We start from the raw sequence: 18,201 nt of genomic DNA on the forward strand, positions 1-18,201 counted from the left end.
GTCTATGATTAAAAATGAGGTCAGGTTTACATTATAAAGTCCAAATTACTGTGGCTCAAACTTTCATCTTCTCTGATGACAGGAAGTCTCACTTTTTACGAGGCTCCTCTTCATAAATAGGTCTTTGCACCTCCCAGTTGCTCACGTGTTCCACAAACCCATACTGTCCCCACCACCTCTGTGGCTTTAGATTGCTCATCACATCCCATCCCCCCTCTTCCATGATCACCTGTCACTCCCTGCAATTTTGCAATTGAAGCCACCACATCTACACTGATTTTAGGGAAGGATTTTCTTCCCTTTACTAAATGTTTCTAAAGGTAGACACACACACACACACACACACACACATATATATATATATATATATATATATATATATATATATATATATATCTTTTCTGATTTCAGAGAGGAAAGAAGAAGGAGAGGGAGAAAGATAGAAACATCAATGATGAGAGAGACAAATCAATTGGTTGCCTCCTGCATGCGCCCTGACCAGGGCCAGGGATCAAGCCTGCAACCGAGGTACATACCCTTGACTGGAATTGAACCCAGGACCCTTCAGTTCACAGGCCAACGCTCTATGCACTGAGCCAAACAGGCTAGAGCCAGACCCTTTTTAAAATTTCCTGCATCATAACATCCTGCCTAGGATGTACCATTTAACAAAATTTTTACAAAATGGTGAAGGATACAAGAAAGGAATTCTAAAACTGACAAACTTAGAAATGGCTATGAATTCTGAATGCTCTTAGACTCGACAGCCAAAGTACAGGCTTTCAGGGCCTTGAAGTTGCCTTCCTGCCTAGTTCCCAGGCTTGGGTTGGGCTCTCTGGCAGGGTCTGCTTATCTTCTCCCTGTGGAGGTGACCTCCAGTGAGTTTGTCCTGTTGAAAGCCCACGCCACCAAGCTCTGGCAGCCCCAGGAGAGCAACACATTTTTCCCTGTGGTCTCTCATCTCAGGCCTGCCTTCCCTACCCTCGTTTCCTATCCACTTCCTCTGGGGAAACTCCAATGGGGTCAGGCCTGTTCCTGTGGCCTCTGTGAGATCATCACATAGAAGTGAAGTATCCAATGGAGAACATTCCCCAAGCCCAGGTTTGAGTATTACCACATGTGAGATATTCACAGGCCAGTCTTCTTGGACTCAGCCTAGTGCAGCCCTATTTCCTTTTGTGGCATTTTATCCACATGAAGTAAAAACCCAGACTGTAGCTTCCCTGTGGTCCCAGAATCTTCACCTGCAATCTCCTGTGAGAAGCTCTTTAAACAGGAAGCTCGAGAATCTCTACCCAAGTAAACAATCCCACCCTGGCTGGGTGTCTACACCCACATCTTCCAGGAAATAGTGCTCCCAGCTACAGGGATGTCCCTCTGCCCATAACTAAGGCTGATTTTAATGTTATTCTGCAGAAAAGTTCAGATCTCTGGAGCCACAGTTGTCACACTTACATTCCAGAAAAGGGTCTGGTTCAATATTACAATAGTATATCTGATTCATACATTTTGATCCTTTTCTCCAAACCAAGGATGAATTGGCCTCAAAATGAAGGAAAGTTTCCACCTCTGGAAAACTACTTGAAGATCTGAAATGACCACATTCAAGCCACTATCCCCACCCCAGCCTTCTCAAAGTTTGGGCCCATTTTTGTCGGGGCTCCCGCTACAGGTACTTGGACCTGTGATTCCCAGGGTCTCTGCTTTCCGCAGGGGTCTCACTCCTGAAGGGGCTTCCAGCTCTGAAATGAGGGCGAGGGAAACTGCCTGGAAACTCCTTCCAGGGCACACAATCCATTCCCGGTAACGTAAATATGGAATTAATTTTGACTTCTTTTTCTTGGACCTCAGATATCTGACATGTCAGCATTCATTCAAAAAGAATTTTATAAAGGTTAAAGAAATAGAGTTAGCCAATTAGTGAACCTGAGATTCTTTAGGGATTCCATTTCTGGAGTCATAGGTCACTCAGAATTATATGGACTTGGAGGTGTGGATTTTAGTGGGTTTAGGTTGTATAGATTGTCAACTCAGATAAATGGAAGCAAAGATGGATTTTCCTCAATACATTCTTGAGTGCACTTTAAATTGTATAATTAACAACAGCTGGCAAGTGTTCATGTCTTTTCCATTTATATTGGCCACTAGCCCAAACAATCAAAATGGGTTTTTGCAAATCATAAACTTAAAAATCGTCATCGGGGAATGCCAATTAAAGAGAAATTAAATCCTCACCCGAGGACATGTTCATTGATTTTTAGAGAGAAGAGGAAGTGATTGAACCTGCAACCTAGGTGTGTGCCCTGACCTGGAATTGAACCTGCGACCTTTCGGTGTCTGGGATGATACTACTACCAACTGAGCCATATGGGCCTGGACGGGGAGGCCATGTTTAACTAAAAAACAAAACAAAACAAACAAAACACAACTAGATACACAGAATGCAGAGAAGAGTCACAGAGAACTTTCCATTCTGTTCTCTTGCCTTCAGTTCCAGTCATTCCAGTGTTTATTGCCTACTAGCCAGACACTGTGCTAGGTCTTATAGTTGCTATCAAGATGAAAGAGCAAACCTATCATTGTATTCTTTTCCTCCTGGTTATGGGATAGAGGGGAGGGGGATGGCAGGAAATACTTTTAACTAAAATGTTAAAACTACAAGGCTGTTCTCGGTAACAGAGGTATGAACATGTGCTGTGGAAGCACAGAGAAGAGCAACTAACTCTACCCAGAAGGCTTCAGAGAGAAGGTACAGTTGAGTCATATATTGAAAGGTGAGTTAGAAAAGATCAAGACAAGAAGCCCTGGCTGTTTTGGCTCAATGGATAGAGCATCAGCCCGTGGACTAAAATGTCCTGGGTTTGATTGGTTGAGGCACATGTAGGAGGCAACCAATTGATGCGCCTCTCTCATATAGATGTTTTTCTTTCTCTGTCTCTCCCCTTCCTTTCCACTCTCTCTAAAAATCAAAAGGAAACTATCCTCGGATGAGGATTAACAAACAATAAAAAGAGACAAGGATTTCAATATTTGTTTGATGCCTATCCTTCCTACTAGACTGACTATAATTCCATGAAGGTAGGGACTGGATCTTGTTCAATGTTATATCTCTGCTATCCAAGTCAGCACTTAGCACATCTCTATTATAAAAAAAACCCATGGCCATGATGCCGTCACACCGTCACAACCAAATGCCAAAAGGTACCTGCTGAACGTCATATGATTTCTTCATGGGAACAAGTAAGTGTTGCTCTGTTCAATTCTCATCTTCCAACGAATGTCAATTTAAGTGCTCCTGAGAAGGAAAGGCTAGGGGAGGAAACTATTCTTATCTCCATCCACAACTGTCTTCAAGGTGAGCCTGGCTGTGCCCACAGCGAGATGTGCCCTCGTGGGCGGGGACTTGACTCTGGGTCCTGTGGCAACCTGGTCTGGGTCTAGTGTGATTTTGCGTGGTGGCCTCTAGTATTAAAATAATTGTTGACCAACTAAACAAACAGTATCTTAGGTAAATAGAAATATACGTACAATAGCAAAGGTGGGGTGAGCCAAAATAGGTTTATAGTTCCAAGTATGTGAAACACAGTTTATTCTTGTATTATTCATATGAACAACTGTAAATCTGCTTCTTTCCCCATTCTGCAAATAATAGGATGATTTTCCTAGGATATGGTTTAAAACATGAGCACCGTTAGTTCCTGGAAAGGAAAGCAATGTGTCCTGAAACAGCTCAAAAGAGGGAGCATTAGAGAACAAGCTAGAAGATCTGAGTTCTAGTCCCAGCCCTGTTATTAACCACTTACATGACTTTGAATCATAGATTAGCCTATACAACCCTCAGTTTTCTTACTCATAAAATAGTTTGTAAAAGTTTATTTTTACAATCCTATATAATAAAAGGCTAATATGCAAATTGTTCCATCAACTGGGAATACCACTGGGAATTCAACCAGGAGGCCCAACTGGCCGGCCAACTACCCTCAGCACCTTCCTTGGTCGGCCCCATCCCTGATTGACCCCCTCCCACCCCAATCAGGAGTGGGGCTGGCCCGCCAACTGCCCAAAGCCCCTCCCCCTGGCCAGAACAGCCTGATTGGCCCGATCAGGGCTGGAGGACCAGACCCCACCTGTGCACAAATTTGTGCACCAGGCCTTTAGTATTATATATTATTAAAAAATGAAATAAAGAATGTAGTATTTATTGCATCTTTTCCTTTTTTTTTCAGAATGCAAAATTAGTACATACACCCAAGCTGTAATATGGCCGATGAAATACATACTGATCATTTCTCCCTCCCTTCTTTACCAAAATTTCAGTACTGACAAAATACATGAATAAATACTCAAAAGTAAGGAATGTGTAATCAAACGAGAAAGCTGAGACTCTTGCCACATCAAAGCTGCTGCTCTTGGCCATGTGCTTCCCTGGCCAGGGCCTTCTAGTTCTCTCTAAGCTAGCCAAGGAGATGAACAGATAGAAAGTCTGAAACGATGAAAAGCTAAGCAGCATTAAGGTTACAGAGATTTTAGCATCAGCCTATTGCAGGCATTCCTAAAAGGTTTTGTGCCGTGGATCTCCCTGGCTGCTTAGGAAGACTATGGGTTCCTTCTGCCTTAGTCTGATCAGCCTGCTGTAATAGAAAACCACAGACCGGGTGGCTTGTAACAACAGAAAAGGAGGCTCAAAAGTTCAAAATCATGGTGCCAGCATGGTCAAATTCTGGTGGGGCCTTTTTCCTGGTTCACAGCCACTGTCTTCTTGCTGTGTCCTCACGTGGCAAAAGGGACAGGCTACCCATGGTCGGCAAACTGCGGCTCGAGAGCCACATGCGGCGCTTTGGCCCCTTGAGTGTGGCTCTCTCATAAAATACCACGGCCTGGGTGAGTCTATTTTGAAGAAGTGGTGTTAGAAGAAGTTTAAGTTTAAAAAATTTGGGTCTCAAAAGAAATTTCAATCGTTGTACTGTTGATATTTGGCTCTGTTGACTAGTGAGTTTGCTGACCACTGGCTAAGCTCTTGGGGGCCTCTGTTATAAGGGGACCTCCTAATAATATCACATTGAACACTGGGATGTCTACATAGGAATTTGGAGGGACAAGAACATTCAGATCAGAGCATCTTTTCAGAATAATACATTTGAATGCATAAAATTAAAATATACAAGGTTATAAAAGAAATTATACTGAAATACAATTTTTAAAATATTACAATTTTGGGATATACTACCATATTAACAAATTAAATAACAAGGTCTCACAGTTGACTATCATTTTTAATATGTCTGAAAAATGTAATAAAATTGAAATATAATATGAAAATGTCTGTGATTTCTATTGGTGATAATGTCACAGATACTGCCAAAACTCCTGTGGTTTCTTGCCTATATTCAGATGGTGGAAAATAGGATATTTCAGTTAAAAGTTAGTGAAAATAAAATTGTAATTATATTTCAGTCAAGTCCATGGACTCCCCTGAATTCTACCCACAGACCCCAGGTTAAAAAAGACTGATAGAATTTCTAGATTTCCTAAGAGCAGAGAAGATGTGATTCTTTAATTTTCTAGAACTGAAAAAACACATGATAGTTCAGATTTAAAAAGTTTACTAAATTCCGGTATAATAATGCAAAAAAAAAAAAATGAAATAAAGAAGCATGACAAGAAACATATGGCAAAACACCAGCAATAAAGAGAAAACCCCCAAAACAACCTGAGTAGAAAGACAAATAACAAATAGCACTGAAATCTAATGAGCAAAATCCTTTGCAAGAAAACAATGAAGAAATATTTTTAAACACTGAAATTTCCTTTGAATCTATTATTATATTTATAATGAAATTATCATTAGTTTGAGGTAGAATAAGGGTAAAATTGAACATATGAATATAGAACAATTAGCAGTTCTGAACTAAAATAAACTCTAGTAAGAAAAAAATATAATCCAGAAGGGAGTATTGGAATGCAAGTATAATGTATATTAATTTGGAAAAATTAAGTAATATAGTAATATAAAATAAAAAGTGAAAGAGCTCTGTCATAATCTTTTATTTGTTGTGTATTCTCCTATACCTCTTTAATGCCCATGTAAACATGCACACAAATACATACATACATACAAAATACCTTTTATTCTTTAAATAACAAGCTCCCTCTATATAAAATGGTTTCTTGGTTTCTCCCCTCACCCCTCATTCAATGGAATATAGTGCCATCTTTCAATATTATTATATGCAGATCTACTTCACTCTTTTTTGCTATCACATTCTACAATATGGATATATCATTATTCATTTAACACATTTCTAACATGGACAATTATATTGTTTTTAATAGTTGTTCTCTTATAAATAACTAGTGGCCCAGTGCATGAAATTCATGCACATTAAAAAAGAATTAATTAGAGGAAATATTTGAATATTGCTATTTGCCCTTTCTCTATAATAGAAGTGTTGGAGATGAAAGAAAAATAGTAAAATGCATATGAAAACCTTCCTCCTGTCAGAGTCTGGGGCACCCCTTGGGACTCAGAGTCAAGTCCCCACCCACCCACTCACACCTCAAAATCACAGGAAACCCAGGCCCAGCCAGCCCCACCCCAGTCAAGACCTGCATGGCAGGGAGTGCAGCTTCAGGTCCCCTGGCCCAGTGTTAGGGCAGAGGACATGGCCTCAGGTGTCCCAGCCTGGCCTCAGGTCCTCCACCCCAGCTTGAGGGCATGAGGGTGCAAGGGCAAGATAATCATTTGCATATTAGCTCCTTATTAGGACTAGATGCCCAATGCACAAAATTCATGCATGGGGGGGGGGGGGCATCTCCTCAGCCTGGCCTGTACCCTTTCCCATCCAGGACCCCTGGGGAATGTCTGTCAGCTGGTTTAGGCTCTCTCACAATCCTGGAACTCTGGCTCCTAATTGCTCACCTGCTTGCCTGTCTGGTTGCCCCTAACTGTCCCCTCCTTGCCAGCCAAGTTGCTCCTAACTCCCCCCCGCCCCTCCAAGGGCCTGGCCACTCCTTATTGCCACCACTGCTGGCTTGGTCATCCCACACAGCCTGCTTGTTCAGTCGTTTGGTCGTCCCTCACTAATCCCACTGCTGGCCTGGTTGTAGGCAGCCATCTTGTGTGGGTATGAGGGCCAATTTGCATATTACCTCTATATTATATAGGATACTTGGAGAAATTTTCTGTCAGTATTTCTATAGAATAGAGGGCTAGAATTAGAAGTGTTGGGTCAAAGATGAAGATGCTACCAAAATGACTTCTAAAAATATTGCTAACTTAAAGACTCGCTATAAGCATATGAAGTACAATATTTTATTTTATTATTTTAAATATATTTATTTATTGATTTCAGAGAGGAAGGGAGGAGAAAGAGATAGAAACATCAATGATGAGAGAAAATCATTGATTGGCTACCTCCTGCATGGCCCCCACTGGGGATTGAGCCTGCAACCCAGGCATGTTTCGTTGGTCGGAATTGATCCTGGGACCTTTCAGTCTGCAGGCGGACATTCTATTCACTGAGCCAAGCCTGCTAGAGCCGAAGTACAATATTTTAAAGAGGACAAAAAATGGAGATAATTTGGTTGTGAATTTTATTTTACAAATGACAAAAATAAGCATTACTTTGCACAGGAGAAATGGCTTTGTCCTTCAGACCAAATGTGCAAAATACTTTTCCAAAATTGATCACAAACTAATTTAAACATTTAGTGATGAAGAAACTCTTCAATTCTTCAGGTTTTATTCCATTAAAACCAGACCATCAAATAAATCCTTGCAGATAATACTATTTTCATAAGGTAATCTTAGTGAGAAAAACCCCTGCCTTTGAATTTGATTCTAAACATGGTGGAGCACTGATTAGTGCAGTGAGAGTGAAAAGATCCTTGATAAAAAGAATCTAAGTTATCTTAGAATTTGTAACATTCTAATATGTTAAGAATGTAATTGCTGGGCAGGTTTAGACATGTACTTAAGACTTTGAGAAGACAGGTACTGAAAAGTTCTGAGAGAGAAAAAGGCCTATTACTTGAATCTTCAAATTAGAGTAAAATTATAGAGTGCTAACTATAAAAGGTCAACTAAAAAAGGTATTCTTTAAATTGTGTTTTAGTAATTCAGCAAATATTTGAGTGTGCCTATGTAGTAGACACTGGGTTAGGCACTGAAGACATTAAATCTAATTTGGAGGATATTGTAGTTTGTAAGAACTTAATGTATTTGATATACATTAATTCTCTAATTATTTAAAATGTACCCCCATTTAAAGCAAAAATGTGCCAAGACCGATTTGGCTCAATGGATAGAGAGTCGGCTTGGGGACTGAAGGGACCTGGGTTCTATTCCAGTCAAGGGCATGTACCTTGGTTGCGGGCATATCCCCAGTAGGGGGTGTGCAAGAGGCAGCTGATCGATGACTCTCTCTCATCGATGTTTCTAACTCTCTATCTCTCTCCCTTCCTCTCTGTACAAAATCAATAATATATGTGTGTGTATATATATATATATATATATATATATATATATATGTATATAAAATGTATCCCCGCTTTTGAATATATTTTTATTGATTTCAGAGAGAGGAAGGGAGAAATAGAAACATCAATGAGCACTGACCCGTTGCCCCAAACTGAAGGTGGATGGAGCCATCTTACTTTTCTAAGTTGTGAAAAGTTGGAAAATCAGGTTAGAAAAAAAGGCACCTCGCTAAGGAAGGACACACAATCTGAGCATCTGTCCTGACCGGGAACGAACTGTGACCTCCGGTTTCATAGGTCAACACTCAACCATTGAGCCACGCTGGCCGGGCTGTATCCCCATTTTACAAATGAGTAACATCAATTGCAGAGAAGCAAAAATAGCCTTTATTTTAAAAGATTATATGGGAGGGCTACTAGAGCACCATCTGACATACAAAGAAATACAAGAGATGGTCCCTGCCTTCAAAGCACTTTACAGTTTTAAGTACCAGAATTTCAAAAAGAATTGTTAATAAAACATAGAGCCTTCACAAAGAAAAATAAAATGCTGGTACTTTGTATCATGCTTAGATTTTCAAAGGACTTGTGAAAAGTTAGAAAAACAAGTTAGAAAAAGAGGCACCTCATCAAGGAAGAACATACAAGAGTAGCAGTAAGAATTCTAAGGATGTAGCTACACCCCAAAATGAATAATTGTTTGAGTCTCATTATGGTCAACAAATAAGACATTGTAGTTATGTTTGGACTTAGGTAAGAAAGGTAGGCCCTACATTTTGGAGGCCAATAATGTAATCTAAATGGGTGAAAAGCAGGATGCAAAATTATTAACTCCCCTTTTGTTTTTATATTTTAATAAAAAATAATTATCACTTATTAGAAAAAAAATTAAGGCCAATTGAAGCCCAAGGAGGCTGAGGAGACAATAAGAATTTAGCTACTTTCCATAAATTCCAGTGTCCAGGTTCAAGGAACTATATGTATCATGGAACTATGTAACTTGTAGATATTGCAGAATTGTGGAGCCTATGGATAGTTTTATGTGCTCATGGATAGTTTGAGAGGATCAGAAGCTTGAGCTCGGACTCATGTTGTTCCAATACTGTAAAAAGTAAAGTATAAAAGACCATTTCTAGAAACTATAAACTGAGGTGTCCTGGGATGGTAAGCCAGAAATTCTATATGGGAGTCAGTTATTTGTTCTCTCAAAATAGTGCAGTTTCACACTAGCATTCTAAGTGCTAAGGGAAAGTGTAAAGATGACAAATAGGCGATCGATTTTGCCTCTTAGAAACTGGAAGTTTTAATATGGAGTTAAGGAAGTAAACCAAAAGCAAGCAAATCAATAAGAAATGAATTCTAAATATTTTTGTCTTGCTTTCTTCTTTTCTTAAAAAATATTTTTATTGATTTCAGAGAGGAAGGGAGAGGGAGAAGGAGATAGAAACATTAATGATGAGAGAGAATCATTGATTGGCTGCTTCCTGCATACCCCCTACTGGGGATCGAGCCTGCAACCTGGGCAAGTGCCCTGACTGGGAATCAAACCATGATCTCCTGGTTCGTAGGTTGATGCTCAACCACTGAGCCACACACACCGGATGGGCTTGCTTTCTTCTGTAAGGAGAAGATGCAGTACTTTGAAATTTCTCTCTGCCAATTCTTTCATTTACTGTTTATTCAATATTTTATTGTAAAACTTTTGTTCTTTATGCAAGGCACTGTGCTATGTGGTACAGAAAATAATAAAGAAGAATCAAAAGTAAATTTTGCCTTCAAGGAGCTTACAGTAAGAGGGAGTTGTATTAAAAATTTAAAATGCAAGTGTCTTAGCTTGTGGGGGCTGATAGAACAAAAATACTATAAACCGAGTGATTTAAACAACAAACATCTGTTTCTCACTGTTTTGGAACCTGAGGGGTCCATGATGAAGGCACCAGCTGATTCCTTGTCAGGTGAGGACCAGCTTCCTGGTTCACAGCCCGTGCCTTTGGGCTGTGTTCTCACAAGGTGGAAGCTATTGATAAAGGTTCTTGGAGTCTTTTATAAAAGCACCAATCCCTTTCCTGATGGCTCCATCTCGTTATCTAGTCACATCCCAGAAGCCCCATCTCCTAATACCAACACATTGTGAGTTAGAATTTCTACATGAATTTGGGGTGGGTGAGAATGACACAAACCACCAGTCTACTGCAGTTAGTGATGAAGATCATCTTGCATCCGTTCATTTAAAACAAGCTGTATAGTTGCACATATATTCATTTGAATATATTCATTTGAAACAGGAGGGTCAAAGAAGGATCACTTACCCTTTGAGACAACGTGGAGGACCTGGAGAGTATTATGGTAAGTAAAATAAGGCAGCCAGAGATAGACAAATATCACATGATCTCACTTATCTGTGGAGTCTAATGAACCAAGTAAACTGATGAATAAAATAGAACAGGGGGCATGGAAACATGGAACAGACGATGGATTCTCAGAGGGAAGGGAGGCAGGAGCCAGGTGGAGGGAGATTAAACAAAGAATTTATATGCATTACCCAAGGACACTTATAAAAGGGTGGTAAAGGCCTGGGGCAGGATGGGAATTGGGTGGAGAGGGATATGGGAGAAAAACTGGGGATATCTGTAATATTCTCAACAATAAAGATCATAAAAAAGAAAAAGAGAGGTCATGCAGCCCATGAGGGCAAAGGAAAATAAACTGAGATTAGCCAGTTGTTTCACAGGTAGCCTCGGGTGGTTGTGTTTGGCAGAAGACAGTGTGGCAGATACTAAACAGATCTCATTTACCTTCCTTTTCATTTTCCATCGTCCTTTGAAATTAGGTTGGCGACAGATTCTGAACATGGATGTAAGCAGAGTAATTTAGATCACTTCAAGTCCTGGCCCTTTAAAATAAGAATAATTAATCCGAAACTAGTAAAGCTAATCTTATGCCTGCAACCAGTGGAGGCCCAATAAAGATGAAGGAGACCTTTAACCTTGAATCACTTCTTGGAGGTGCATTGCCCTGAAAAGCTGGCCAACCTGCTCTGGACTTTTTGTGATCACAGAATAAGCCTTTCTTATCTTAAGCCTCTGAGATTTAGGGGTGTATTTGGTACATCGGTATAGCTTAACTTTCTTGGCTAATACCCACAAATTGCCAAGGTCAGAAACCAGGTTTTGACAGCACACCAAGGGAGGCTCTGTCACAAAACAAGGCTAAGCGACACAAAGCAAGCTTATAAATGAATGTATAAATCAAAATTCCAATTTATTAAAGGGCAGGGAGAATAAAAAGAAGCCTTCTCATACAAACTAGGGTGTTGATGCTGCTATGGTCAATTCCTTTCTCTCCCTCAAGACTGGCCTGCATGGGAAATCAAGCCATCATCAAAGTTTGCTTGGAGCACCTGTTCTCAGAAAAAGGACATTTGTCAGATGGATCACATGCTGAATGACATCCTTCCAACAGAGCTCATGTATCCATGTCATCGTAAAGATGGTTTTGTCAGTGCAAGGTCCTTTCCCTGCAGTTCCCACTCCCCTAAGCATATGCCTCAATGGCCTCGGCGGCTGTCCCTTTTTGTACTTCCATTCCTATCAGCTTTTCTTTTTAGGCATATTATTGACTCAGTCTAACCTTTTAGACAGATGTGACTGGCCTTTGAGGCATTGCTTTTAGATATTTGCTTCTAGGGTCCCGGGTTCGATTCCGGTCAAGGGCATGTACCTTGGTTGCGGGCATATCCCCAGTAGGGGGTGTGCAACAGGCAGCTGATCAATGACTCTCTCTCATCGATGTTTCTAACTCTATCTCTCTCCCTTCCTCTCTGTATAAAAATCAATAAAATATATAAAAATAGATATTTGCTTCTAACTATTCTGTATGGATTTTGTATTTTTCCTCTCACAGAACCATCATAAATCTTTTACTTTCAAATTCTGTGGTGGGAGCAGCAGGAGTCTGAAGTGGGGGAGGCTGGGTGTCCTTCACCATGTTCTCCAAGTGCCGATAACTTCCTCAGACCAAGACAGATGCTGGGAATTCTAAGGACAGTGTGCCTGGATATTTTGTAAGGTTGTTTGAGAGCATTTTGTAGACTTCTTGGAAGGCTTGGAGGATGGTGAGAAAATTCTTATCGGAGGATGGAGAAAAAGGCACCCTTGTTATGCAGTGGAGAAAAATTTGGCAACACTCTTGCCTGCTGAATTGTGGAAAATAAAAAAATCTCTAACACACAGGTGCATTTGGTTAAGGAAAGTGCTAGGCAGAATGTTGAAAAGTATCAGTTGATTAAAAAAAATTTTTTTTAAATCATAGGTAGAGATGAGATAAATGAATTATTTACTTTTTAAGCATAATTTAGAGGCAATATAAAAAACCTAGGGTCACTGGAACCGGTTTGGCTCAATGGATAGAGCGTCGGCTTGGGGACTGAAAGGTCCCGGGTTTGATTCTGGTCAAGGGCATGTACCTTGGTTGAGGGCATATCACCAGTAGGGGGTATGCAAGAGGCAGCGGATCCATGACTCTCTCTCTCATTGATGTTTCTAACTCTCTGTCTCTCTCCCTTCCTCTCTGTACAAAATCAATAAAATATATTTAAAAACAAAACAAAACAAAAAAACACTGTAAAGATATTTAAAACTATTCTCCTTAGACCCCATCAGCTTGATAAGAGGGCTCCTAAATATTTGAAGGGCATTTCCCAAGAGTTTACTGACTCTTAGCTTGAGATGGAAAAATGTCTTTCTCAAAGAGATTTGTGGGTATGGTCTTTTAAAAATAGAGTGGTTATAATTTGATATATAGGAATCCCCCCAAATTTTAAAGGGAATTATATTGGCAGAAGATGGAAAATGTCTTCCTCAAAGAGATTTGTGAGTATGGCCTTTTAAAAATAGAGTGGTTATAATTTGATATATAGGAATCCCCCCAAATTTTAAAGGGAATTATATTGGCAGAAGCAATACCTGCTTGGACCAAAAGAGTATAAGAATCTCACAATACAAAAACTTTCAATTCTTATATGGCAAAAGTTTACATTTACATCTCAAAGTGGAATATGATATTTAAAATAAAATAACGTGAAGAAAATTGTGAAGTTATGTTGCAACCACAATTAGTAGCAAAATCAAAATTATATGCAGCTATTTTGGAAAGCTTGCCTCATATCAACAAAGAGAATGTGTATCTGAATGCTGCTGGAGTCGAGGTGCCCCAGTGTCTTTGTCATTGTGCTCATGCCTGATATTCACTTCGTTAATGACCACATGTAAAACCGAACAATTTAGGGTTGTTAAGTCCTCTGCACGAGAATCTTCTTCATTGATATCTTCAAACCAGAATCTTCAATTTTCAGCTTGGCTGATAGTCAAAGCCTTTGAATTCAGCCACAAGTTGCCAGATTAGTTTCCTTCATTTGCTGTGTATCTTCTTTGAAGAAACTCTTTGCTGCACCTTGTTGATGAACTCCAAGACTTTTTTTTTTTTTTTTTTTTTTTTTTTTTTAATGACAAGAAGCAACAATGAAGTCCCAAGAGTATATTCCGACAAGCTACTGGTCATCGGCAGCCTAAAAGAATAAATGGCCCGTGCAGACACAGTCTGTAACATCACCATTAAACCTGGTGGCAGCATGATGAGGAACCTTTCTTTTGAAAAAAACAGCCTGATGTATTTTATAATCCTATATAATAAAGATGCAATATGCAAATGGTCGTTACACAGTGAAGCATAACAACCAACTACATAGACAGGATCATGGATCAGCGGGGCCGGGGGGGGGGGAGCAGCGGAGAGCTACAGGAGGGGGCAGGGCAGCAAGCTCTAGTGGGGGTGGGAGGGCCGGAGGGCAGGGCAGCGGCGGACAGCTATAGGAGGGTGGCAGCAAGCTACTGGTGCACAGATTCATGCGTAGGGCTACTAGTAGTACCTTATAAAGCAATATACAAATGTAAGCTACTGGTTTACAAACTGCTGCATTTTGCAGCCCCCCCCCCAAAAAAAAAAAATCTAAAAGCACAGATAACCTTCCCTGAAACCTGTATCAATGCCTTCCCACTCTGGAATTTCTACAGCAGCGAGAGACAGCAAAGATATAGAGTACACTTTCAATTCCTTTGAATCTGAAACTTTGTCTGAAATAGTCTCTTTGCCATCCAACTCATTAGCACTGTCATCTAATACCTGTGGCAACCATAACTGTGCCCTTCCCTTCTCAAATATCTTTAAGCTTCAAGTCTCCATGTCACAGTTAATTAAAATAAATTGCCTGCTTTTAATTGTATATAAAAATTTCCCTTAGTTATTGGTATTTTCTGTGCCACATGGTAAACATTATAATGTTTATCATTATGCATGCAAACTACATGAGCTATTGCATTCAAAAGCAATTGATAGCAACCATATTAATTGTTTGGCGATTAAAACAATATTCTTTAAGTATTATACATCCTAACAGGATAGTTTGTTATGTATATTTAGCCTTTTACTTTATCTGAAACATGTTAGAAATTTTGGGGTTGATGTGTAACAAATTTATCTTTTTCCACTTAAAAGCAGGCTCCCATTTAGAAATTTCTTGCAGAACATCAGATTTTTACAGATGGATTATTAAATTTAGGTAAGATAATCATGCATTGCCCTTCCTATAATTTCGGAGGACAAATTCATGCTGTATTTCTGACTTATATCTTCATTGGAGAATTTTAAGAAATCATCGTAATTATCTGTTCCTATCCTACATTGTGTATAAGGTGTGCTATGGGGGAGGGGTGGGTGAGCAGGAGAGCTGTCTTTGGTCCTGAGAAAGCTGCTGGAATAACTGGGGTAACTGCACAGGACTTCAGGTTGTCGTCTTGGAAAGGGGAGGGTATATTTATCTGTGGGAAGCAGGATGTGCTCTGATATTTGGGTAGCCAGAGGCATAGAACTGTGTAGGGCAATGCTGGCTGTCCCCAATATCTCTTCTTCTTATTTTGCTCAGTAATGAAACCTGAAAAAGCTAGCTGGCAGTAGTCCAACCAATAAACAAAGACTACATTTCCCAGCCTCTCTTGCAACCAAGTGTGCCCATGTGACTAAGCTTGGGCCAATGGGATGTAAGGAGAAGTACTTTGCATACATCTTTTGGGAAGTTTTCTTAAAGAGAAGTATATCCTCTTTTCCTCTTTTGCTGGTCTTCCTGCTTAGCATGTGGATGTCTTGGCTCAAGGTGAAGCAGCCCTCTTAGAAGTCAGGGTGGAAATGAGAGGTAACAGCAGAGCAACCTGTCAGAGGAGTCTGGGATCCCTGATGGTAATGGAACCAGTATCTTAGCCTAAGTCAGTTTATATTTACCTGAGTGAGAAATGTGTATCTTTTCATCACTGTTATTTGGGGCTTTTCATTTAATGACTACTCCTTTTTTTTTTTTTTTTTTTTTTTTTTCCTTTAAATAAGTATCTTGTGCCAGTGGCTCAGTGGATAGAGCATCACCCTGCGGACTGAAAGGTCCCAGGTTCGATTCCGGTCAGATGGCATTTGACTGTCATTTAATAAGGGATTTTCCTCAAGCAAGGCTACTACATGGCCTCCCATTTCTTTCCAAGTGATGAACATCCTTAATATCATCCAAGCCATATACTTGCCACTCATGTTTAATCCCTGTAAGTTTTTTTAAATGGCATATTTAGAGCTAGCATAAATCACCATGCTTTTCAAAGGCGTGCTTTCGGAAGCCCAGAATATAAACACTATGTCTTCTTTCTTAGACTTTGGTTCTGTGTGTCCCATTTTACAAAGCAAATCGACAGTCATTCAAAGGCAGCAACTTCACAAAAGATGTGTAGGGGTTCTCTACAGTCTCATCCACCAAGATCTACTCTACTTTCTCTGTGGTTATTTGACTTTTGTCACTGCTTAAAGAGGAGAGAACTGCTTTCTTTCTTGTTTTTATCTCCTCTTGTGAAGTAGAAGATATTCTCACTTTCATATTGTGGAGCCTAAGAAAAAAGATACCTACTGAGAAGGAATTGTTTGGGCTCAATTCAAAACACACACACACACACACACACACACACACACACAACAGAGCCTACAGCCATTTCTACATAGGGCCTCTTATGCAAACCACACTTCAGGAAGAATCCTGCACTAAGGTGAACTGCCTGCCTGCACTGTGTTCCTGTTATCTGAGCCAGCTTTATAAGGAGGTTCCAGGAGTGGTATGTCAGCCAACAGGACTGAGGCTTCCCCTGTCTCACTGGACCTGTGCAGTTATATGTCATCATCGTCACCAATCACTCAAAGAACCTCCATTCTGACTAATCAATAAAACTTGGAGGATGTGGAGTCCTCATTTGCATGAAGACAAACCAATCAGGGGTTAGGTGCCATTACTTCTGTTTACACACATCAGCTCCTCTCTGGCCCTTTTCCTATTCATGGGAGACTGAAGGACTGTGTTCCCTGGCCCCAGCAGAGCAGCACAGGGCAGAGCAGTGCAGACCAGAGCAGAGGGGAACTGCCTAGCAGGAAAGGGGCCCAGTCCCAGGGCCACCTGAAGCAGTGCCGTTCCACAAACAAGTGCAGCTTCATTATTGAACGGTAACACTATCGAGCTGTTTCACAGCCGTGCTGTCTCACGGTTGAGCTGTTTGCACTCAATAACGCTTCCTTCTTCACCGCACACCAAACTGGGAATTCCTGTTGGTGTTGAATTGACACCAACGACCATCCGTTGACAGTATCATTAAAACCTTTAGTGACTTCATCGCTCATTGCAACTCCCTAAGCCTCAGTACAGTGCCTGTGGCTGTAGTGGCAGCTCTGGCTCTGTGGCACTGGAAGGAGAAGGAGAAGAAACCTCGTCTCTCTTGTTCACATGTTGCTCAGTAAATATTTGCAGAACAAATGAAGGAAGGCTATATTAAAATAGGGTTCATCTAAAGGTAAGAAGCTCCTGCATTAAGAAACAACAGAATGTAGAATCCCAAGGAAACTGGGAGGTTATTATAGGTGAGGAAATTGACATGTAGAGTGGTTGTAGACAACTCAGCTCCCTTGTTATGCCAGTAGTTGGCAAAGCTCTCTAGTCCGGTGTTTACTAAGTGGATGATGAGTACTTGTTCTGGGTGCAACAGACAGGACTGCTCAGTGTGTCAGATTGTACAGGATAATCTATGACCCTTTCCCCACACAGGTAGTGTATGGACAGAGCAAACATTTCTCAAGCCCTTTCAGGCCCCACAGAGCTTAGAAAGCCCAGTCATTGGGAACAGCGCGGTTGCAACCAGCAGGCAGCCTTCGCTAGTCATTACCTGGCAATCTAAAGAAGGGGAGCTCTCCAGGGTTCAATTCCCATTAAGGGCATGTACCTTGGTTGTGGGCACATCCCCAGTGGGGGTGTGCAGGAGGCAGCTGATCAATATTACTCTCTCATCGATGTTTCTAACTCTCTATCCTTCTCATTTCCTCTCTGTAAAAAAAAAATAAAAAAAATAAAAATCAATAAAATATATTAAAAAAAATAACGAAGGGGAGCTGCCCATTATAGTTGCCAGGCTCTCCCCTGGCAACCAGCTGCGTTTCCCCAGCTCCCCACAAAAACTTTTAATCCCTTTCTTCCACTGCCCTTCGTTCTACTTGGCCATGCTTGGAGAGGACAGGGACTGTGGCACAATGTGACCCAGGTCAGTCACCAACATGGCACATCCAACCAACCGGGCGCTCTGTGTCCAGGGCGGGGCC

The 18,201-nt window shown here is 40.7% G+C and overlaps 1 pseudogene; it reads right to left on the bottom strand.

Annotated features, from left to right (window-relative positions):
* Positions 1 to 1,632: 1,632 nt before the first annotated feature.
* Positions 1,633 to 16,475, bottom strand: LOC118713742 (annotated as a pseudogene).
* Positions 16,476 to 18,201: the final 1,726 nt, after the last annotated feature.

This window comes from Pipistrellus kuhlii, unplaced genomic scaffold, assembly GCF_014108245.1.
Source record: "Pipistrellus kuhlii isolate mPipKuh1 unplaced genomic scaffold, mPipKuh1.p scaffold_m20_p_9, whole genome shotgun sequence".
Lineage (NCBI taxonomy): Eukaryota > Metazoa > Chordata > Mammalia > Chiroptera > Vespertilionidae > Pipistrellus > Pipistrellus kuhlii.